Source organism: Echinops telfairi, unplaced genomic scaffold, assembly GCF_000313985.2.
Source record: "Echinops telfairi isolate 266 unplaced genomic scaffold, ASM31398v2 ScPeMD7_7400;HRSCAF=8409, whole genome shotgun sequence".
NCBI lineage: Eukaryota > Metazoa > Chordata > Mammalia > Afrosoricida > Tenrecidae > Echinops > Echinops telfairi.
Window position 1 is genome coordinate 47495063 of NW_022111300.1, and position 25219 is coordinate 47520281.

Sequence of the window (25219 nt, forward strand, 5' to 3'; positions counted from 1 at the left end):
CCTCCTCCCTCATGAACACTTGATAATTTATAAATTATTATTTTGTCATATCTTACACTGTCCGACGTCTCCCTCACCCTGGCAGAGGCACCGAATCAGAGCACAAGCCCGGCTGTCTGGCTCTCACTTCTCTGAGGTCTCCTTCGCCTCCACACCTTCGGGAAGTGGCGCCGCCAAGGAAGCCCGGGCATGCACTGGTTAAAGGTCAGCAGAGTGAACCTCTCGTGGGTTATCACCCCTTCCTGGGGGAAAGACCTGCCCACCTGCTTCTGTCAAAATGACAGCCTAGCAGGGACATCGCTGGAGGGGAAGGGGTGACATCAAAACGACTACCAATAAAATTGATGTTTTATTAGCATATCCCTGTCGTTTAGTTCCAACCACAAAAATATCCTTCACAAGTCCAGCTTGGACCTACTACAAGGCTAACTCTATGCTCCTGACTTTGAACCTTCTAATGCACTCTGGGCAGACCTGTCGTTAGACCCGATTATCACGGAGGCTTCAAACCAAGTGGATTCATCGGAAGGAGCTTCAAAGTGTGGTTGTTTTCGTTGCTGCTGGCGTTTTTATAGCTGCTGAGTCTGTCAATTTTCCTAGAGCTTTAGCTACAATAATGTGGTAAATCATATTAGTGAAACTATATGTTTTTTGAGAGTGAAGTAGTAATTAAAGGAAAGAAGGGGGAAAAAAATCACACAAGAGTTCTGCTCTGATACTAATAATGTTATAATTTAATGTAGAAGATGTTATAAAATGACCTTGCCATTAGCGTTTCTATAGTCTAAGAAATCTCACATTTAAGCAATGTCTGATTGTATCTACCACATCCCATGCTACGAGCAAGCATTACAGAGGATTCTGTCCTGTGTGGGAAGGAAGGGACACTATCAGTTCTCGCCCATGGTGACAGCAACCCCTGGGATGCCGTTGCCCTAAGGAGTTCTCGTCCGCTCCATGGGGTCACTATGAGTTGGCACACAACAGCAAATCAATATCCAGATAAGGTTACAACTTCTGGTTTCACCTTTTTCACATTCCCTCTACCAACCTAGGCTCCTAATCCCGCATTCTATTGCCCCAAGACCCTGCAGCTGCTTCCTGAAGCTGTTGGACACCCGATGAAACTGACAAGCGACCACAATTGCATGGAGGTGACAGAATACCCTTGCCAAGGGCACTCACGTCTTAGCACAGGACTCACAAACATGCAACCCAGGAGGGAAAAGGGGAGGTGACAAACGTATTGTGAAGTCTCGATCTCCCAGCTTTGGACCATGGACCAATTCACCCCCATCCCTCTGGGCCTGCCTCTGGTCCCCATCTCACATGGCCAACCATTGTGTGAGTGCAACAAGAGAGCACCTGCATGCTACTTAGCCCCTGGCACCGTGCACATGCTGCATACACCTCAGGCACCTCTGACCTTGACCTCCGAGGCAGGCAGGCACACCGAGACTCAGAAAGGCTGTGTGATCTGCTCAGGATCACATGCTGGAAAGAGCGCAGTACGGATTCAACCGGCAGCGGAAGCGTGGAAGTGCATGCTGTCCTCACCACGCTGCCCTGCCTCCCAAAGGCATGAATCTCCATGGTAAACCAGACCTGCAGGCCTGTGCAGGGAGGGTGACTGGAGGAGAACCTTCTGGAGAGAAGGCAGGTGGTACCTGAGCATGACTCAGGTTGGACAGGATGACATGTTCCATCAGGGCTGACTCCAGGGTCACTACTGGCTTTCCCAACTGTAAATAAGCCCCAAACCAAACTCCCTGCCATCGAGTCGATTCCAACTCAGAGTGATCCTAGAGGACAGGGTAGAACTGCCCCTGTCAGTTTCCAAGACCATAACTCTTCTGGCTTTCCCCCGAAACTATAAATCGGGGTGATTTATCTGGAAGGTGGCAAGCTCTTGACAAGGAGCCATGCTGGCAAAATGATTAAGCGTCCAGCTGCTAACAGAAAAGCTGGTGTTTGGAACCAGTGGCTCTGGAGAGAAAAAACCTGGTGGCTTTGTCTCTCTAAAAGTCACAGGCTAGATGACACTCCACACCAGTGTGATTCGGTCTTAGAAGGTCCCTCAGAGGCAGGATCAATTCGACAGCACACACCAACCGCAAGCTCGGGGATCCTAGAAGATGTTGTGGCAAAAGCTACAGCTTCTCATGCAGAGGACTCTCAAAACTCCAAAACCTAACTCACTGCCACTGAGTCACTTCCTACTCAGAGTGACCCTGTCGAAGTAGGGAGGCGTGGCCCTGTGGGCTTCCGAGACTGAAACTCCGTACAGGAGAGGGATGTCTCCTCTTTCCCCCTGGCAACAGCTCGTGGTTTAACTGCTGTAGCCACTGCAGCCCAACTCCTAACCACGCTGGGGGATTCTAATGGTTTAAGCTCCTTCGAGAAGTGGGCTTCTCATTGGGCTGCTAACAGCAAGGTCAGCAGTTTGATACCACCAGCTGCTTCTTGGAAGAAAGATAAGACTTTCTACTCCCATAAAGAGTTAATCTTGGAAACCCAGTTTCTACCGTTGAGTCAGAATTGACACGTTGGCAGTGAGTTTGGGTTTTTGTTGTTATTTTGACACACTACAGTACAGACTTGGAACAATGAGCTTGAAACTGGTGATATTTATAAAGAAATTCTACTGTCAGAGCACAAACTGTGGTTAATTCCCTTAACAATGTCTGGTTAGAAACTTGGAATTAAACTCTGAAGAGTCCAATTTCTCATCTTCAGAAATACCCCTGAAAACCCACCCATTTCTATGATACAGTACACACACTTCTAATGATGCCTCCTTCTGGCGTGCCCTACATTTCTAAAGCATCGCTAGTTTCCTACAGCAAAGACTTCCCTCAACACAACCTCATTATTATCTACTTTCACAATTATGTCATTGAAATAATTATCATCATCAGGACTTCAGCAGCTATTTGTTGAACTATAATTTCCAGGCCAATTTCTGATGTAGAAACCAAATAGTCACAATAAGGTAATTAATTTCAACTCGATTATGACAAACACAGAGAAAAAGGGCAGATACAACATTCTGGAAATTGCTGGTCATTCATTCTTAATAGCGTGTCCATCTTTGCAGTTAGTAATTATTATACACTAAAAACTAAGCTCACTGTCAGTAAGTGGATGCTGACTCATCACGACCCTATAGGACAGGGTAGAGCTGCCCCTGTGTTCCCAAGACTGACTCTTGACAACAGTGGAAAGACTGGTCTCTCTTCCCAGCAATTACGGGTGGTTTCAAACTCCTGAGAGAAGGGTGCTATTAGTGCATTTTCTTTCCGACAGCAGCTTGCGTTTTTCTTGGTAGTTTTCATGAACTATTACTGCAAACTTCTGGGAGACCAGTGCACCATAAGAGATGGGCCTATCTGTGCGCTGAGAAGGGCAGTTCTGCATGCCAATCCTTCACAGTAGACTCCAATGAGCAAGTTATCTTCAGCAAGCTACTAAACATCTCTGCGTCTCAGCTCGGTCCTCCCCCCAAAATGGGGCTAAACATAGACCCTGCTCCTAATAAACGACCATGAGGATCCAATTGGGTAAATGATGTAGACGCTGCACAACATGTCCCTTGCTGCTGCCTCCAAGCCATAGTGACCCTGGGTGTGTCACAGCAGGCCGGTCCCCGGAGGGTTGTCATTGGCTGATTTTTCTGAAGGAGGTTGTCAGGGCTTTCTTCGACAGCATCTCAGAGCAAACTCAAACTGCCCGCGCTTCAGTTAGCTGCCAGGCAAGTTACCCATCTGCACCGCCCGTGGATATCTGGTATTTAATTGGTGCCAAATACATGTTGGCCATTTTTAAAAAACACATAAAAGTACAAGTCAAAAATGAAAGGGTAGTGAATCGTTTAAAGGTTCCTCACACTTCTGCATCCTCCGCCACCTGACTGGCAGGTCTCGCCCCGTACAGCAGCTGAGCTACCAGCCCCTCGTTTCCCCTTTTCTGCCAACACACCAAACACTGATAATTCAAGTGAATTATGGACACTAGTCCACCTAACACGTCTTCTGAAGAAATAAACGTGTGTTTTTTTCTCTGTAACTCACTGCCATCAAATTGATTCTGATGCCTAGAGACCCTATAGGACAGGGTAGAACTGCCCCTGTGCGTTTCCAAGACTGGAACACTCTATAGGAGTAGAATGCCTCGTCTTTCTCCTGAGGAGCAGCTGGTGGTTTCAAACTGCTGACCTTGTGGTTAACAGCCCAACTTGTAATGACCGCACTACCATGGCTCCTAACTCAAAGAAAACAGATTTGTTTTTCTGGGAGTGGGGACAGCGGAGCAGGTGCAGATCTAGGACAGTAGCTCATACGAACCAGGACTAAACACTGGGGGGTCTTCTGAGGTCAATGGGGCTGAGCTTCTATCAGTATGTAAACCTCATGAAGGGAAAATGTAAGCCATGGTACTCCCCCAAATATTTTCCCAATCTGTCTTAATAAGTGTGCCGAAGCTTTGGTGGTCCAATGGTGAAAGTGCTTAGCTGCTAACTCAAAGGCTGGTGGTTAGAGCCCGCCTGCTGTTCTGAAGGAGAAAGATGTGGAGTTTGCACCCTAAAGATCACAGCCTATAAGACCCTACAGGGCAGTTCTACCCCTTCCTATGGGGTCACTATGATAGGAATGGGCTAGAGAACAGCTGATTTGGCTTTTGGTCTCTCTTGCGAAGTGTCATTTCATTCCATTTATTTTATTGTCATTCTTCATACCATACTTAGACAAGAATGGCACTTTAAGAAACACAAAAACGAACATCAGCCTTCTCCTACTACTTCACCCGCTTGGGCTGTGAGTTTATTTTGGTTCCTGGCCACCCACCCTAGGGTCTTACATGAAGGCAAAATGACACGAGGATTTACCTTCCTGCTATCTCCTTGTTGCCCAAATATTGTTCTTAGGTGCCATCAAGCTCCGACTCACAGCACCCCTATGTGCGGCAGAACTAACACCTGGTCCTGCACCAACCTCACCATTGTTCCTACGTCTGAGCCATTGTTGCAGCCCGTGTCAGTCCAACTTGTGGGGGCTCTTCTTTTTTTCCTGCTTTTTTCACTTACCAAGCATGTCCTTCTCCAAGGACTGCTCTGGCCTATCAACACGCCCAAAATCCACACTGTGAACAGCATGTTGTTAACTGACCAAGGTCGCATTACCTGCTCAAAGAGAAGAATGCACTCGAGAGTCAACATGCCTTTGGAATGTTGCTAAGGTGTCCTTGAGTTGGCTCGAACTCAGCGACCTTGGGGACAAAAGACTAGCTTTTAAACTGCTGTGTCTGAGCCCACTGTCACAGCCACTATGTCAATCCATTTCCTGGAGGGTCTTCTCCCCCCCACCCCACCCCCACTGGCTTTGTACCATGCATGATGCATTCTCTAGGAGCTGGCCCTCCTGATAACACGCCCAAGGAACAAAGAAGACACTCCCACCATCTCTCCTTCTAAGGAACCTCTTGGCTATGCATTTTCCAAGACAGGCGTGTTTGTTCTTCTGGCAGTGAAGAGCTCCCCATTCCAAGACAGCACGTCTTTCCTGGTCTCCCTTATTCACTGTCAGGGTTTCACACATGTCCGAGGCGATTGAAATGACCAAGGCTCGGGTTAAGCCAAGATGACCTCTGCATTTGAACACCTTAAAGAGAGTGTTTGCAGCAAAGCTGTCTGCTGCAATACATCATCTGATTTCTTGACTGCTGCACTGATTGCCGGCAGGTCTACCCTGTCCTGGAGGGTCACTGTGAGTCGGCATCAGTGAGTTTGGAGTTGGGGCACAGATGAAGGACACAAAGAAAATGGGCTCCATGACAGCTTTAATCTTTTCTTCATGTATCGTGATCTGCTTATTATCTAGTTGTGAGGATTTTCATTGCCTTTGATCTTCACCAATAAGTGCTTCCAGTCCGCTTCCCTTTCAACAAGCCAGGCACTTAATGAGCCTTCCCTCCAACCTGATGCCATGTCCTCCTCGGATGGCCCAGCTTCTCAGATTATCTGCTCGGCAGACAGACTGATGAAGTGTGGTGAAAGGCCTTGACGTTCACCTTTCGTAAACCACACATCATCCCCTTGTTCTATTTCAGCGACTGCCTCTTGGTCTATGCACTAAACTAAGTCAATGGTGGTAACCAGCATTCTAGACTTCTGGCTGCACAAACAAGATTCCACTTCTAAGACGCCGTACATACAAGAGGAAAGGAAACTTTCTGGTGACACAGTCCTTAAGCAACCAGCCAGCACCAGTAGAGACAAACCACACTGGGGACTTACTAAAAGGCATTAGATCAATGGAGAGGTTGCAGGGAGAAGAACTAGTGAGAGACATAAGAAAACAGTTCACACCAACATGTACTGGTCAAAAGAATAAGCTAAGTACATGGGCCACAAAGATGAACAAGAAGAGGCTAACCTTTGAAGAGTCCTCGGCTAGCACCAACCCAAGACACAAGGCAAGAAAGGTCATTGTGATCTGGGATGACCAGAGTCAGAGATGGGAGCTGAGCAGGATATTGAAGGAGGAATGGGATTTGAATAGGATGACAGAAGGAAGTAGGAAAAGCAGGCATTCTAAGCTAGGCTACTATCTGGGCAAAGTCAGGGCCGGCCAGCCCCAGGGGCGTCTGGGAGCTGGTGAGTTAACCTGAGGTTCTTACAGCCAGAGAGATTCCCAACATTCCAGACAAGATCCCGTATAGAACAGTCCTCATACTTATCGCATATCCTTAGGTCATGAATATGTATAAATATCACAAGATGAAAAAAGTTACTAATGAAAGGAGATGGGAAATACCAAGACTTGGGTCAGGCCAAGAAGACATCTTTGCATTTTCGCACCTTAAAGAGGCTGTTTGTAGCGAGCGTGTCCAGTGTACTACGTCATCTGGTTTTGTGGCAGACACACCGATGGAGGAGCCAACAAACAACCTCAATCTTTTCTCCATTTATCATGATGCTGTCAAGATCGTCATCCGGAAGCAACCCCCATCCATGTGCGAAGGAGGAGGAGGAGGAAGGAACCCAGACCTTCATATGGGGCAGCCCCTAGCTCCTCGTTTTCAATATCTGCAGGGCTCCCTTTGCCCAACTTGATTCCCACCACCTTTAACTGAAGTCTGCTCCCAGCCAGTCCTCTGAGGGCTCCCCCACCCTCTCGGAAACTTGGTTCAACTATAGACTCCCCGCTGCTGACGGCCATTTTCAACGTCAACTCAAGGTTTTGCCCAAGTGTTGTCGTTTTCATCTCCGTACCATGATGCACCCAGGACTTTGGACTTGGAAACTGTAACAATGACCGCCCTGCCCTCGTTTAACCAGTTAGCCAATTTCGACAGGTTCTGTTTTGGCTTTTGTTCATTTTCTCTGTCCCTGCTACTTTCCCCCAGGGCTGGAGCCTTTGCTTCAGCTTCTCTGGTCTAGCCAACTTGACCAGTACCATGTTACTTCCCAAAACACAGCTGCTCACTCACTTCATTCTCTAACTCCAACCACCAGCGTCTTCCTAGCAAATGAATCTCCAAGTTCCCTCCATGGACTTCCACAGACTAGACCTAGCCCACCTCTCTACTCCTCCCTCTGATTTCTCTTGCTCAAACCTCCCAGCCATCAGCCATCAACCAGTCTTTGCCATCCACTAGATAAAGTACCACCCTGCAGTTAGGGATCTTGTTACAGAACTGGAATGGCATCCCTACCTGCCCACAAGTCCAGATAACAACAATTTAGCCTTAGAGGACCTGGTTAATTAAAGTCATTCTGAGTATTCTAAACCTCTATTCAACCATGGCCCCCTCACGTATGTCAGCAGAGAACTATGCTCCATGAGGCTTTCAACGGCAACTTCTTCCGGGTGAACAAAGACTTTCATTCTTTTCATTGGCAGCTAAGCATGTTCGCTGTTCATCTGGGTCGAGTCCAACTTCCGCTGACCCTGTAGGGCAGAGCAGGGCTGCCCAGGAGGCTTCCAAGGTGCGAATCTTTCCAGAAAGCAGACTGCCACATCTTTTCCCTGGCGCACTGGTGAGTTCCATGGATGACCGTTTTGGTGGCCGGCAGCTGAGCACTGTAACCTCCGCGCCACATCAGGGCTCCTTCTGTACCACCCAACCATTCCCTAAATACTCCAGCAGGATGTGAGCTCGCGTCCCAGGGACCCCAAAACCTCTGCATCGATAGAAACACCTGGCAGGTGAGCTTCTTATGCTCACACATTTTCTCTCCCTCAAGGGGTTACCTCCTAGGGCCGTGGTTCTCAACATTCCTCATGCCGCGACCCTTTCATACAGTTCCTCATGTGGTGGTGGCCCCCAATCATAACATTATTTTTGTTGCTACTTCATCACTGCCATTTTGCTAATGTTATCAATTGGGCGACCACTGTGAAAGGGTCGTTCAACCCCCAAAGGGATCACGACGCACAGGGTGAGAACCTGTCCTAGGGGTATCTCTAGGATAAAATCAGCACATGGATTCAGGACCTTCTTCCAGGCAGCTGAGGTGCCAATGGTTATGGAAGACACGGCAGAGCATCAGTTGACAGCACAGTTGGGGAAGTAGTAAGTTCAACTCATGAGACACCAAAAGCCTCAAAGGCTCTTTTCCATCATCACCTGCAGATGTTATTGAAACCATGAAAACCCAGGCAGCTCAGAGAGAGTAGCACTGACCGCATGAGCCATCAGAAGCAGCATAATTACGGCTGGGGTTTATAGCACCCAGTCCAGAGCCATTCAGGGCTGAGGGTCAATCCCAGTCCTGGCATTTACTTGTCGGATGGCCTTAGGCTAGTCATGTCACCTGTCCATGCCTTAACTTCTCCATCTATACAAGGAGACATAATCCATAATCGTGCCGCCTCCACGCCCCCAGGATTGCTGTAAGGACTAAATGAAGTTATATTATGCAAAGCACTTAGAATCTGGCAGATAACCAGAGCAATCAATGTGTTAACTGTTCTTATTTATGTGGACAAAACCCAATAGAATCAAATAGTTGGTAATTAAGACGTCTAGCAAGATTTTGACTAAGAAGAGAGATTTTACCACCTAATCAACGTGGCCAGATTTTCTGACATGGATGCTGACTGACTGACAAAGTTGGATGATGTTCACTTGGGGCGGCTTTTTGAACAATGGGTTGATGCCCAGGCAAACAAAGCCCCAACACAAAACCACTGAGCCCAACAAAGAGCTCCCACCCACCAAGGACTCATCCACAAAAAGGCTCTGTCTCCCGTAACAGGTCTGCCATTCTCATGCACATGGTTGCCAAATGAAACCATTCGGCTTAGGCATTTTGGTTTTCCCTGTGTAGACAGAATCACAAACACAATGAATTGCTGCAGAAGAAATCTAGACCTGTGCGTCACACTTCGTCTGCTAAGCAAGCTTCTGGGTTCAGCTTTTAAAGGGCACTAATCCACAGCATGCCACTGGACTCAGTACATTTGAGTCTGTTTCAGCGATCACCGTATCATGCGATGATTTATTCATTAACGATGTGGGAGCAGCTGTGACTGCAGGGTATCAACATCTGTCATCCCCACCCCACCCCCCAAAATCCATGGGAACACATTAAAATACAAGCTACCACAAATATCTCAACTTGAGCTTATGCTACGGAACGCATATCCATACAGAACGAAATGAAAATGACTGAACACTTGGTTTTATTATTTTTCACAGAAGTTATTTATAGCTCAGAGCTGCTCGTTATGCATCTATCGTTGCTGGTAGGTTCTATGGAGCCAGTTCTGACTCATAGCACCCTGTGCACACAGAAAAAAGCCCTGCCGGGTCCCGCGCCAGCTGCACAGTCAGAGCTTTGTTCAAGCCTATTGCTGAAGTCACTGTGACAATCTAACCCGCGGAGGGTCTTTCTTTTGTTCACTGTTCCTCTACTTCACCAAGCGTGAAGTCCTTTTCCAGGGAGTGCGCCCTCTTGATAACAAGTCCAAAGCAGGTGAGACAAACTCTAGGCAATCCTGGCTTGTAAGGAGCGTTCTGGCTGTACTTCTTCCAGGATAGTTTGCTTGTCCTTCTGGTAGACGATGGAATAGATTTCATTTCTTGGCCAACACCGTTATTCGAAGGCATCTTACGTCTGTGGTCTTTGGTCCCCCTCATTCACTTCTTTAGTGTGTATAGAGACTGAAAACAGCATGGCCTGGCTTCAGCAAACCTTAGTCCGCAACATGCCATCTTTAAAACAGTCTTTGGCAAAAGAAGTCTTTTGCAGCAAATTTTTCCCAAGGCACTACATACACTGTTTGATTTCTAGACTGCTGCTTCCATGGGTACTGATTGAGGATCCAAATACAACAAAATCCCTGACAGTGGCAGCAATATTCCCATTTATCATGATGCTGCTTATTGGTCCAGTTGTGAAGACTTGTTTTCGTAACGTTGAGATGTACTCTACACTGAGGGCTCTAAGCTTTCATACTCAATGAGCATTTCAAGTCTTCTTCACTTTCAGCAAGCAAAGTTCTCTGTGTAACAAAGGTTGCTCCCTAGAGTGGTAGTAACTACAAAATTCCCATCTTATTATCTTCTCCTTTTCTGATGAAATAAAGAAAGTAGAAGAATTGTAGCAATGTGACCGGTTGATGATATACAAAAAACAAGCAAACAAAAGTTGTTTCTTTTTCCCATGGCTGATCCCCGGAACATGGGCATGGCTGGTCCCCGGAATGTGGGCATGGCTTCTTCAGCAGGATCTCTTCATCCCAAGAGTCAAGGAAAGTTAGGCAACTGCTGACATAAACACCCCTAGATCTCAGTAACAATTTATCTATTTATGGTACAGTCTAAGGCAGGTTGGGAGGACGGATTCTGCTCCACATGATCACTCAAGGGCCCAGGCACTGCCCACCCTTTTGCTCCATGACGCCTGAGGGTTTCAGAGTCCTACACTGGACCCCCTTCAGCTGAACCGCAGAGGGTGGGGAAAGCACACTCACTCTTAACTGCCTCTCAGTTCATACCAGTGGGGAGAACTTGTCTCATGGTCCTATCGAAAGGCACAGAGATCTCTGTGGCCTGGTTCCCCCTCCCCGCCCCCCAGGGGGTGGGGGGCAGAGGGGATTTGCTAATATGGAGAGATAGTTCTGAATTCTACAACAGGGTCTTTGGCATCTAGTGGGTAGAGATCAGGGTCACTGCTAAACCTCCTACATTACATAAGACAGATTCCGAAATAGGGAATTCGTCTGGCCCCAAATGCCAAAGATGCCCACATTGGGTGTGCACCCAACTAGTATCTGCTACAGTCACACAGCGTTGCCAATGCTTGGGCCCAACCTCACTGGGCACCAGCTGGCATTCAAACCAACTCCAAGAAGGCCATGATTCCATAGTGTGTTCATTCATTTGTTTAGGCAGTCACTCAGGTCCCTACGGATAAAAATTCACAGTTTAACAGGGGAGACCACCAATCAGAGAATCAAATAACCCCTGCCTGATTGATTCTGACTGACAGTGACCCTACAGGACTAAGTAGGACTGCATAACAGCGTTTCCAATCTGTACCATCTTACTATCTTTCTCCTGGAAAGCAGCTAGGGGCTTTGAACGACTGACTTTTCTGGTTAGCAGCTGAGCACTTAGTTACTGCACCACTAGGACTTCTGTGTTAGTCCAGGTTGACTAGAGAAACGAATCCAGAGACACTCATATGCGTGTAAGAAAGAGCTTTATATCAAGAGCAATAGCATATTGAGAAAACTTCCTAGCCCAGTCCAGATCAAGCCCATATGTCCAATAACAGTCTATAAATTCCTCTTCAGAATCACACAGCATATGCAATGACACTGAATGCAGGAAGATCACAGGCCAGTGGGTGGAAAGTCTTGTGGATCCAGTGGCAGTGGAAGCAACTTAGCGCTGGCGTGGGTCTCCACGTGGCTCCTCCAGCTCCAAGGCTCTGGCTGCCATCAGCATGGCTCCAAGTGTCTTGTCAGCAGGAATGTCTCGCAGAGAGTCTGTGTGTGTCCCACCTCCAATGAGCTATGTATGTCCATCGAGCCTCCAAATGGGGTCATTAAGCTGTGGCCTGATTGACACAGGCTAACCCTCAGCCCTTCGCAAGTTGACACCAGATTATGCAACTACCACAGCTTCTTGGAGAATCACAATACACCGAGGTAACTGATACCAAAAAGAACACGTGGAAGGACACACAACTCAGCCTGAGATCATGGAAGGAGGAGCCCCAGAGAAGGTGACGTGGGAGTTAGTAAAGGCTTCAAGGAAGCAGATAAACCAAAAACCAAGCCCTCTGTCACTGAGTTGACTCCAACTCAGAACCACCCTGTAGGACAAGGTAGACCTGCCTCTGGGTCTCGAGAGTATCCATCTTTATGGGAGCAGAAGGCCTCATCTTTCTCTTGTGGAGCAGCTGCTGGTTTCGAATGCTGACTGTGTGGTTAGCAGCCCAACGGAACCCACTCCACCACCAGGGCTCCTTAAAGGAAGCATATATTCACAGCTTTTCATCACGATGCTGTCGGGGGCTCTGAGGGGGCAGTGCAAGTGGAAAGGAGAAGGGAGAAGAGGTATCCCAAGAAAAGAGAACTGCACAAGGGAAAGACTGAGAACGTGAAAGGACACGATTTACTCCAGCTTCTGGTGTAGAAAAACCATTAAGTGGGAGGAGGTGGGAAATGATTTCTGCTCAGACGCAACTTTGGGGGTTAATATCACGAGTCAAGCCTCAGTGTCTCAGGGAAGCTCTCATGAGCCACATGCACTGGCTTTGGGTCACCCCCAGATGGCACAGAGACCCACACAAGCAGGAGGCCAACGAGCCTACAGCAGCGTGTCCACCCGGCCTCGCAGAGTCACCGCACGGCACGTTTCCCAAGCGGGATTCTCCATAGACTCTTTCCGTGTTGCGGGCACCAAGTCAGCACCAAACCCACATTGTCCACCTTCATCCCCAAAGGCAGGACAGGGTAGTGATCAAGCTTCTTTCTACATCGCATGACCTTGAATGACGTCCTACAAAACTGTTCCAGCTTCTTGTGATCCCCGATCCCAGGGGTGAATGTGGCTCAGATCAAAGGGCCCACCCTCGTCACCTCAGCTATCCAGGCTCTGCTGCCTCCTCACATCATGACCTGAGAGCCTGGTGCCCAGAGCACACAATCAACCCCGCCTGCCAGCTGGGCATGTGGCGTTGGTGGCTCAGTCACAGAATGCTCGCCTTCCATTCAGAAGACCCTGGTTCGATTCTCCGCCAATGCACCCTTCAGGCACTGCCATCACCTGTCTGTCAGTGGAAGCCTACATGCTGCAATGATGCCGAACCGGCTTCAGTGGCACTTCCAAACCAAGAAAGACTAGGAAGAAAGGCCTGGTGATCTTCTGAAAACCAGCCAATGAAAACCTTATGAATGGCAACCGTCAAGAGTTTGTTCACTTGGGGAAAGACTTGACAGCAGCTAACAGCAACCAGCAACCAGAGCACCAGCATCATCTTCAAACTATATCACCTCCCCCGCCTGCACCCCGCCATCATTGCCTTTCAGTTGTCATGAAATGCACTGTGGACTCAGACCAGGCGTGGGAAGGAAAGTCACCGAGGGGTCCCTATGGCATTTTGTAGAACATTATTAGTAACCCTTTCAGTTTGCTTTATGCAAGATGCTTTTCATTAAGAAGCCAAATTCACCACGTAAACAACTCTTCCTGGGTTTTGAAGCTGAAATGGAATTTTAAAAAATGCCTTCCTCCCACACAATGATTCACGCTCTCTTCTCCTTCCCACCTCTCCCTCCCGTCATCCGCCATCCCTCTCCCTCTTACACTCTTACCAGCTTTGGGGGAAACAAAGTGTGTTTAGCAGCTAAGTGCTATGGATTATATTGACCACCACCAGTCACCTAGCGCTAAAAAGCCTCAGAAAAGGAAGACATTTGTTTCTTTACAAGCCACGAACTCAAGGGGGTAGTGACAACATGGGAAGAGGATTCCAGAACATGTCCTCCTATGGCAAGGCCAGACCCCCAGCTACAGACCCACTGCGGGCTCCTGGGCAGGGTGAGTCAAAGCACCCCCACCACGGCCTCCACAACCATGTGGCTGGTGGCATGTGAGGTTGGTTCTGACTCGAACCACAGAAGGAACCACGGCCCCACCCGCTCCCGCCGTCACTGTGCTCTGGGGTCGAATGGCCCTGTCCTGTACCCCATCCACCAAAAACAGAAACCAAACTCACTGCCAGCGAGTTGTTTCCCACACAGCCGCCCTGCAGACCAGGGCCAAACTGCTCCCGGGGGGGTTCTGAACCATAACGCTTCACAGGAGTAGACAGAGACACAGGATAAGACAAGCGCTGAGGAAGCTGGGAGTCTCGACACCACATCCGGTCTTGACCTCAGACCTGATTATCATGGCAGCTCCTGATCGCCCAGGGAGTCTCAATTGTCTGGACTACCGCCCTTTTCCAGCTTGCACCGCAGACTGGTCTGGACACCCAGGGAATGGTATTTTAAGGAACCCATTATTAGACAGAGTGCTGGCATCTCCCTGGGCAGGTTGTACAAACAAGCAGAAATGAATTTGGGGTGAGATGTGGCATGCTCGCTTCTCCTCCTCGGGAAGATCCGCTTTTCCTTATAAATGAACCAGCTTCTTGGAGGAATGCATGGCAGCCGCAAAGACCAAGTCTCAGATACTACGGTTATTGTGACGTTTAAAATAATAATAACCAAGATTGGCGAAGTGTTCATTTTTAATAGATCTGACTCCCCGGTTGAAAACAACAACAAAATGCTGACTGCGCATGGGAAACCCTTCTCCTCCGAGCTAAAATTCAGCCCACTGTGTGTTTTTTCCAAGGGGGGAGACAATTTAATAAATAGAATGCTTGCTTAGCCAATCGGGACTCCACAGACAAGCTATTGATTGACCTTTTCTGTGGATGACCCATGATCAGACCATGAAGACGTCTGGCTTCTCAGGATCACAGATGGAGAAAGCTCTCTTGGTAGACATGCTTGTGAAGAAACCTGCCCAAGAGGAGGTCTGGAGCGGCCAGCCATCACCTTTGGGTGCTCCATGCATGGATTTACAGAGCAGCACACCAATGTCTGTGGGTCCGGCCTGCACCAACCTAGCGCTCACACCTCCCAGGGAGCGCCAGTACACAGAGGGCGATCATGGGAGATATTGGCTACAGAGTGGAAGAATTCCTGATTTGTCTGAGGGCCTTGCCCATCAAGCCCACATTTCAGTAATGGAGATTCAGAGGGAGGAGGCGTGGCCAGGGAGCCAGGCTGAGTTCTGTCTACCCACCCCCAACTCTGAATTCCCAGGCTCCTTGCTAAGTCCCTCTGGAATCCTTGGGAAGAAACCGTGGGAATGCTGTCTGTACACAACCCCCTCCCTCACAGCCACACTTGACACCACGGGCAGCTCCCAGAAGCAGCTGTACACAAAGGGTAAATTGCATCACCTGGTATGTGACTGACGTGGATCCACCAAAAAGGGGGGCAGGGGGAGGGGAGTCAAGAGGATTAAGTGTGATGATGTGCTCCAGACATCAGCCAACGGGGAATCAAGAGCCTCTCTCCATTTGCAAACCAAACTCACAGCCATGGAGTCGATTTCAACCCAGAGTGGTCCTGTGGGGCAGAGTTGAACTGCCTCTGTGGGTTTCTGAGGCTGTAAATCTTCATAGGAGCAAAAAGCTTCATCTCCCCACCCCACCCCCTGCCAAGCAGCAGCTGGTGGGTTCGAACTGCTGACCTGGGTAGCAGCCCAACTCGTAACCCACGACTACCATCTTCAAGTTAGCTATGCAAGTGTCCAGAGAGACAGAGGCCGCAACAGAGGCCGATGCTACAAGAGTCAATGACTCGGCCTCAGGGGACTCCGAGTCTCACAGTCCCCTCTCGCTTTTCCAGGCCACGATACCACCATTCCTTCAGCAAGTGCCAAGTCCTGCCCAACAAGCCTACCTGGCAAGGGTTCAAGAAAAGCTGAAAGCAGATCTCGTTTCCAAAGCCCAGCCACACATTAAGGGGTGGGCAGAGGTGCCTTCTTCCATTAAACTCCAGACCACTTAGGCAAAAAGAGACGCTAATTGCAACAGCATAAAAAGAAATTAGCCGGACTATAAAGATTGGGGTGTTGTTCAGTGCTTCACACGCTCTCATCTCAAAAAAACCAAACCCACTGCCTTCAAGTCGATGCCAGCTCACGACAACCCAAGAGGGCAGGGTAAGAATTGCGCCTGTGATCTTTCTCCCATGGAGCCGCTGGCGTCTTCAAACTGTGGACCTTGGGGATCATAGCCCAACGCAGAACAACTAGACCACCAGGGCACCTAAATGCTCTCTTACCTTCCACCACAGGTAGGACGATGGACTGTTGCCTTATATTTTTAAGATTTTCAGGATGAGGGTCCTTGCCCCAGTGGATGCTGGCTCTCCATCTACAGAGCTGAATTAACCATCCCTCACTTATAGTGATGGAGATCTCTCTGTCTTGGGCACTCTGGACCACTTTTAATATAACATTAACCTGGAAAGAAGCCATTGTCAAGTTGTGGTAGTTACATAATCTGTTGCCAATTTGAGACCAAAGAGTGAAGGGGTAGAGTTTAGCCTGTCAATCAGGTCACAGCTTGATAACCTCATTTGGAGGAAATAAGAAGATAAATAGCTCACTGGAGGTGGGACAATCCCTCCCTCCCTGCGAGACATTCTGCAGACAAGAACATGGAGCTATGCTAGCACCCTAGAGCTGAAGGAGCCACATGGAGACCCACACCAGTGCTGAGATGCATCTACCACCACTGGATCCAGAAGACTTTCCACCCACTGGCCTGTGATCTTCCCGCATTCGACATCATTGCATATGTTGTATAAGTCTGAAGAGGAAATTAAAAACTAGTGTTGGATATAGGGGCTCATATTGGACTTATGGACTTGATCTGGACTGGGCTGAGATGTTTTCTCAATATTCAATTGCTCTTGTATATAAAGCTCGTTCTTGTACACATGAGTCTGTGTATAAATTTGTTTCTCTAGTCAATCCAGACTAGCACACAAATCTACCCAAGAGCAACATACAACTGTAGAAGACACCACCAAGATCTCTGTTGTTTTTGAGATCACTCTCTGAGCCTCTTTCACGCTCAGTCAAAATGAGCACCTTAGTTTAATGTCAATGTATTCCTGGCCATTTTCTGCAAAGAAATTGAATGAATTTGCCCCTTCTGTAATAACTCTTCTGTAACAATGACGTGCATGCCATGGGATGAAGAAGTGTTTACATCATGTGTATGAACATATCCAAATCAACAGAGGTAAGGGGGCACAGGGGGTCCCCACCACAGAGACTTAGAAGGCTGCAAGTTAGTTAAGAGGACAGTGGTCACCCAGACTTGCTAAATACAAGCAGCAGAGCCCTGCTTCCCTAGGGTGTGGGGTGGCTCAGTGGGGTAGGGAGTTCATATGCTGCTTGCTAAACACCACTAAGGAGAGAATGGTTTTCACTTTTCATCATTTTGGAGGCAACTGGAACATGGAAATTGAAAACCAGAAACCCTGTCAAAAATGTTAATTCCATTAGTATGAGGTCCCTCAATGAGAAAGTCCACCTCTCAATCACTGGAAAGAAGACCCGATCATTGTAACACAAGCAGGAGAAGGTCTTAAAGGTGCGTTTCTATCTTACTTTCTTTCCAGTCCAAAGTGTCTATAATTCCTTCCACATAAACCCACTACCTTCAAACTCAAAACTCACTGCCATCAAGTCGATGCCAACCCTAGAGGGCAGAGGAGACCTGGCCCAAGGGTTTCTAAGGTTAACTCTTTAAAAAGCCTCATCTTTCTCCCTTCAAGCAACTAGTGGTTTTGACCTCAAAAGTAGCAACCCAACGAGGAACTCATTACTCCACCAGGGCTCCTATCACTGCGATCAAGTTGATTCCAATTCATAGGGACCCTATAGACAGAGAAGACCTGCGACTGTCCGTGTTCAAGGCAGTAAATTTCTCCCCTACAGTTAGTGGGTTCAAGCCATCAACCTTTGGTGTAGCATTCCAAAGCTTAACCCATTGCACCACCAGGGCACTTCTTCTTCACCACAGCAGCTCAAAAAATCATCTGCATAGTCAGAGATCCATCAGTAATTGATAGAGTACTTACTTTGGACAAACACAGCTGGGAATACAAACTAGGTTAACTCCAGCCAGGGCTCATAGTTAAGGAACCTGTGCTGAGGTGCCCTCTGGGTGGGAACTGCACCCCAGTCCCACACCCACCTCATCTGGAGTATGCACCTGCTTGGGAGGGGCCCATCCACGGAGCCTCTGCGGCGTCATGACAAAAGATGGGCCAGGACATCTTTCTATCCATCTCTTGTTATCTGAATTGGATTGAGTAGGTTTCTGTTCTATTCATGAAACAGAAAAAAACTTTAATCTTAAGTGATCATTCAAAAGAATCGATGATAAGTGCCCTCAATGAATGAAGAAATAAATGCATGTGCAATGAAATGAGACACTGAGACACTATCCCCAGAGAGCAAGCTTGAGAGGAGTGGAGATTGTTAAGGATTGTTAGGGAGAAAGTGATGGAATTAATTTTTTTAGAAGAGTTACGGAGATGATTTGAGTCTTTAGCACTGGCGCCTTGAAGGGAGAGAAAGAATATCCTAATCACCGATTATTCTGGAGCTAAGAAAGTGGCTGTGTACAGCATTTTGGGGAACAGTATGTTATCCCTCCCAGCTAGTACAGATTTTTAAAGGCAGGTGGGAGTGCAAATATGTCCAACCACTGTGGAAAGCCATTTGGCACTACCTCAAACAACTGGGAAGAGAAATTCCATGCCATCCAACACCACCTCTGCTGGGGGTATATCCTAAAGAAGTAAAGATCTGGACAGACATATGGACTCCCATGTTCAGAGCAGCAGTTTTCACAATAGCAACCTAAATGCTCGTCAGTAGCAGATGGGTAAAGAAACTCTGGTACGTACACACAACGGAACACTACGCATCCCTAAAAACCAGTGAGGAAACCACAACGCACCTCATGGCGGATGGAGCTGGAGAACATTAAGCTGAGTGAAATCAGCCAATAGTAAAAGGACAGATACTATATGAGACTACTGTTATAGGAGGAAACACGAGATGAAGACCTTCATACCAAAGGGAAGAGACTATAAACACAAAGTTGACCATTTGAAATGTAAACCTTCCCCCACCAAATTTATAATATACAATTGTTACTTAAAGAGAGGTTAATCTTGGAAAGGAGTTTAAAGTCAAGCTGCAGAATACTTTCAAAGAATACTCTAAGATAAACTTCATCCCCCACAAGGGCAAAAGCCACTGAAGGTGAAGCAGCAAGGGCAAGGATGATGAACCCAAGCACATGTCCTCTAAGGCAGCATCTTGTAATACGGTTCCACGATGGAAAAGCCAAAAGGGGACGTGGCCACAAGTGAAAAACATCGTTCTTTGTCAGAATGGGACAGTAGGGACAGCAACTCAGAAAGATGTGGGATTGTCACTATGGCGGGACAGTCCATCTGTTAGTAAACAGAACAAAACCATTAGTAAGAATGTTGTCTATTTCCACAGTACCTATCAAAGCTTTTACCCAAATTTCATCAATTCTTATAGAACCTCAGTGAGGCACGGGTGTGCTATCTGGATTTACAATGGGAACTGGGCCGGGAAAGTGGCCTTGGCACGGTAGATGAGAATGAGGGAGGAAGCAGAAAGAGGAGAATGCGAACACAGAACAAGACACTGTACATTCCACGCCTTCATTCTATCAATCCCTTCTTCACAGGAAGGTCTGATACCCCAGGAAACGCATGTGATATTAGAATAACTTTCACTGTGTAATGTGTTTGTAGTGAGTTTTCTCAATGCAGCACCCCTCCATTCCCAAGAGTAGACAGTAAATCACAAGTGGAGTCCCTGGATGGCACAAGTGGTTAAAGAACACGAATGCTCACCAAAAGGTTGAGATTTGAGTCCATCCAAAAGCAACTAAAAAAAAAAAAAAATCAGCCCCTGAAAACCCTGGGAAGCCCAGTCTGCTTTAACTCATGTGAGTTTGCCATGAGTTGGGCGTTAAATAAACTAAATGACCATTGGTCCTTTGGATCAGTCTTCCACAGCCCCACAACATATACCCATTTGTTCTGTGGTACAGAGCATCGCTAAGAATCAGAACACCCAACAACCATCTCACTTATCCATATGGCTCGGTTCCAAAGACCAGGTGAAACCAGGATATTTATATATATATATATAAAATCAGTGTTATATAAAAAAAGAAGGATTACATCATTTCAAAACTGGAAAATACCTATATCATTACATTAACTGTCAAGTGACATCATTCCCCAACTGCCAAACGACTAAAGCTCAGCCAAGTTGACACACAACCTTAACCATCACAGCCAACCTAACCTTACTCTTGCTTCACAAGTTCATTACTGCTTAATTCATTCATACATAATTAATGCACAAAATCGTGGGACGGTAGATATTTTTTACTATTGTATACAGGAGGTATTGGATAATGAGATAGTGAGGAGGAGGTCTTAGTAGTCTTGGCTGATCCAGGCTGAGAACCATGGGCCTCAAGTGCCACCTGAAGGAAATGGAGGTCACACACACTCCCTGAGGCCCCTCTCTCTTTGAATCTTATTTGGACAGTAAGTCAGTCACAATAGAATACCCCTAAACATGAAATAAGTAATTGTCTTATCCCAATAGGCATTCAGTCGCTGTAGTAGGCTGTTGGAACACACACACAGAGCTTTGAGCAGGAACAGCAGCATCTTTTCCCATCTCTCCGTGAAGGGTTTGCTCGTCCCGAAACAGGTGGCCAGGTTTCTCCTTTAAGGCACCTGTGGATGGACTCAGATCACCCACCTTTCAGCTAGAAGTGAGTGCTAACTACATGTGCAACCCCGCCCACCCCCCTGCCACCCAGGGACTCCACAATCATATTGGTCAACACGACGCTGATATGTTAGTACCTAAGACGTTAGGCAGGACCAAATTCTTTCCGATATTCTATCCTTCATTCAATATGTACTCACATAACACACGGTTCCCACGGAGCATGGAGCCAGGCCCTGTGGGATCACATTGATAACCGAGGCCACCTTCCTTGTAGAAGTTCCCAGCACATGTCACCTACATCCAGGTCTCCTTTAGAGCGCAAAGAATAGTAAACTGTGGCTAACTGGGATCCTGTGATGATTTCTGGCCAAAGTGATCTCAATCCTGCCTGGGCCAATATTGCAACTCACAGCCTCCTTGTAAGACAGAGCAGAATGCCCCAGGGAGGGTTTCTAAGACTGTAAGTCTTTACAGAAGCAGGCTGCCACATCTTTCTCCTACAGAGCAGGTGTGGTTGTTAAGTGCCATCGAGACGGCTCAGTGTCATTGTGACTCGATATGTCCAAGAGAAAGAAACATTGCCGGTCCTGCACCAGCCTCACAATTGTTCTTACGTTGCAGCCCCCATGCCCATCCATCTTGTCCAGGGCCTTCCTCTGTTTTGCTGTCCCTCTACTTTACGTAGCATGATGCACCTCTCCAGGGACTGTTCTCTCCTGGCAACATGTCAACTACACAAGACAGCAGAGTGGGTATTAAGCTGAAGCTGTTGTCCTTTGGGTTAGCCACCAAGCGCTTAGCCACTGCGCCACCAGAGCTCCTCCTTCTAGGCCAGATGATATCACTGGCTGGGCAGGAGCTTTCAGCGTATCTTTTCCAGCACTGTAGTCATCTTGTAAGCACAAGTCAAACTAAAACTCCCACCAACGTGGGCCCTTCAGTGACCAACTAGACTGAGAAGGGTCTGCCACCTTGGATATGCAGCCTGAGAAACAAACTGCATTTAACCCCTGAGATCAGGGGGTTATTTGTTACTGTAGCATACCCTAACCTAGCTTGCTGATACAACACAGTTCAAAGATGGAGAACCTTCCCACAACTGCTGGCTAAGTCAGATAATACAGAAAAGCAGAATTTGTTTGGAAACTCAAGTGCACCAGGGACAGAAAAGGTCTTAGAACAGTGAAGGGGGCTAGAGGATCCGCAGAGGTGAAAGCTGACCATTCATATGGAAGGATGCCTTCAAGCCCCTGCTGAGGACAAAAGTAACGCAGCCCAGGAGGCCTTCTCCCCTGGGTGGTACTAGGCAGCAGTGAGAGACCGCTCCCTGTAGTTCCTCTTTCTTCCAGAGTGAACTCCGTGAGAATCTAGTCTCCACTTGGCGACCACCCTGGAAGAGCCCGAGGGTGTCATTCTCTTCGCCACACACCTAGGCGCCCATCGAAAAGCCCATTCTCTGCCAGCTGCCTGATAAACATCTGCTGATTGCATTAATGAGCGTGTAGAAAGGACTCGGGCACTTGAGGCAAAGGTCTGTCTGAGAAACCTCAAGGTCTTCTCCAGCATCAAGCTGAACACACTAGCTACCAGGGGGCCCGGGAGCTCCTTCTCAAAATAAACAGACAAAATACATATGCATACACACACACACACATACAACAATGCGGTGTTATTCTGTGATTTGCACAGTGTAAACCCACAGTGACGCCCAACACTGCACTGTGGCTCTCTTTGTTCTGGGACGTGCATTTGCAGGTGCGGACAGCTGTTTTCCCGTGTGTAATTCTGTGTGTGAGGTATTTTTTTCTTTCTATTTAAAAAAAAGCCACACCCTTTGTTTCTATTGAACTCTCACACTCCCCATTATCCCGTCACGTGGCTTTCCTTCTTGCAGTGACACCGTCCACGCCCTGAATTATTGCTGACATTTAAAAAAAATCACTAGTCCAAATACCTCACTCCTAGCACCACAGAAGCCAACCTGGCTGTTTCCAGAGCACCGGTTGTTGTTTCTGCTGGGACGAGAGAGCTCTGTCTCCTTCTAGTGATTCTGGAATCTTTGTGGAGAAGGGGGAAATGCCACCCACTGTCTTTTTAGAGTCACCTTTCAAGATAACACCACCCCAGAGGTGAGTGACATTCTTCCAAATGGTTTCACTCAGTAAGAAAGAATTTGGACAGAGAGAAGCCTGTCCCCTTACAGTGGTGCAGCTGCAGCACCTAGCCCCTCTCTGGCCTTCAGCTCTTCCGGTCTTTATCAGAACACAAAACACAAAAACCCCTTAGGCCATTTCCATGCCCCCACCACTTGTGAAAGATGCCCAGGCCTGCACCCTACCAGGAGAAGATGCCCATGCCAATCTCAAGGTTACCTGTGCACTGAGCTCAATCAAGATAAGCCCAGGTCTGCTGAAGTTACCACCAAGACCAAAAGGAAAGAACGATCCTTGGAAAGATAAGGGCATGCCAGAATGGCTGGAAAAGAACCAACCACCTCAAGATAAGATGCAGAACGAGGGCCTAATGGTTGATGTCGGTAGAAAAGGGAACTCCTTGGCGCTCCCTTCCACCTCCCAAGAACTTCCTGTCCGCACCCCATCGGCCGGCTCTTAAGATTGCAAATACTCTTACAGTGAAGGGATGGGGAGGGGGTGGGGGGAGATAGGATCTCATTAGAAGGTCACCCTATAGGTTCAGCGCCCCGACTGAGCCCTGTTCCAATTTCTCAGCCTTAAAACATGCCTTTGCCACCAATGCTATTCCACAGATAAACGGAAACCAAAACATCTTACTACAGATAAGAAAGCAGGCATCTGTCCAAACCCACTGACAACTGCCTAGGCTTCCATGAAATCAGAATCCCCAGTCAGAAGGCCCGCCCCAAGTCACCGTGCCCCCAAAGACTTCCTCAAAAGGAAGGTGGTAAGTCATTTGCAATTTCTTCCTTTGCCCCCCGAGTTTTGGCAGCCCACCCACCCCTCTTCCCACGGACACCACGGGGTCGTGGAAGGCGCCGCCCCAGTGGCCCGGTGCAGCCCGGCTCGCCCAAATGACCCTGGGCCACCCAGGCGGCGACCCAGACTATTGGGGGAGGGGCGGGGTGTACCTGAATCTGTCACCGATTCCTTTTCCCCTCCTTCGGCGTGGAGACATCAAGTGGAAATGGAACGCGTTTGGGAGGCAGGAGGCTGACAAGCCGGAGACACAATTGAGACCGAGCTTTGTTCCGCCTGCAGTGAAACACAGGCAGCATGAGTTAGACACGCGCGGCAGAGAGAAACCGAGGCCGCCTCGCGGGCCAGCGGCGCGGCCCTGGGGAGTGGAGGGGGCGGCGAGGGCCGGCGGCCGAGCTGGGGCGGGACGCCTCCTAATTGTCTCCCTCGGATGAATAGCCACCTCCCCTCCTCCGCAGTGTCCCCCGCCCCCCAAGTTCTCCTCTGGCTGCAGAGCCGCTTGGAGCAACGTAACCCTGCGAAAAGCAAGCCGGCGGGAAGCTGGCCTTCGCGGCGAGGTGTCCTAGGTGAACCTGCGAGGTGGGGGTGCAGGGCCCCTGCTCCCCAGCCCAGAGGCACACGCCAGCGCTGCATTCACCAGCCGCCTCCTCTCCTTCGCCCCAGCAAGTCCCCATCCCTGTTCGGCCCAGGTTGCTACTCTTTCCCACCCGGGCGCGCCACCAGCCTACCCCCACCTCAGGCAGGACCCCGAGTCTACCGCTGCTGGAGCTGCGCCCCGTGATCCCAACCTGCTTTGTCTTGCCCTGCCCTTCTCCGAGCGCGTGGCCTCACGTAGACCCCCAACATCTGGCCCGCGCCTGCGCCCCCTCCTCCCGAGGGGCCCTGGCTGCAGAGGGGCCCGTGGGTCACTTCTAGGGACGCAGAGGCGCGCGACCAGGGCTGGGAGGGGACGCGTGGGGGAGGGTAAAAGATGGGGGGGGGGTGCGCGGCGCGGGCACGGGCACGGGCGAGTTCCCCGGGCCGGATCTCCAGGGTGCATCCGAGGACTCGGTGACGCGTCGCCTAACAACTCCTCCGGCTCCCGCTGCCCCGGGACCCGCCACCCCATGCGCTGTCCCAAAGCGGCCCTAATAAAGCAGCGACAGTTTCTTGTCCCACACCCCCGGCTTCGAAGGAGCCGCCCAGGGGCCTCAGACAAATTCCCTTTGGTGCCCCAACCCGGGAGGGGCAGCGCCGCGAAACAAACCGAAAGTCACAGACCTGTCCCCCGCGGCGGCAGCAGCAGCGTCGCGCGGCCCGGTGCGCCCAGTCTCGCCGCGGGCGAACGGCCTGCAGCCCCGGCTCCTGCCGGCCCCGGGCAGCGC

The 25219-nt window shown here is 48.9% G+C and overlaps 1 protein-coding gene across 3 annotated transcripts in view; it reads right to left on the minus strand.

Moving 5' to 3' along the window:
* Positions 1–25139, minus strand: part of RNF152 (ring finger protein 152) — an 83292-nt gene extending 58153 nt beyond the window's left edge. For all 3 annotated transcript variants that reach the window (XR_006680657.1, XM_004703024.2, XM_045296179.1), the window contains exons 1-2: positions 25116–25139; positions 24008–24131 (exon numbers count right to left, since the gene is read on the minus strand). The gene's annotated coding sequence lies outside the window, so the exon portion shown is untranslated. The remainder of the gene's footprint in view (positions 1–24007; positions 24132–25115) is intronic.
* Between the last annotated feature and the right edge of the window lie 80 nt (positions 25140–25219).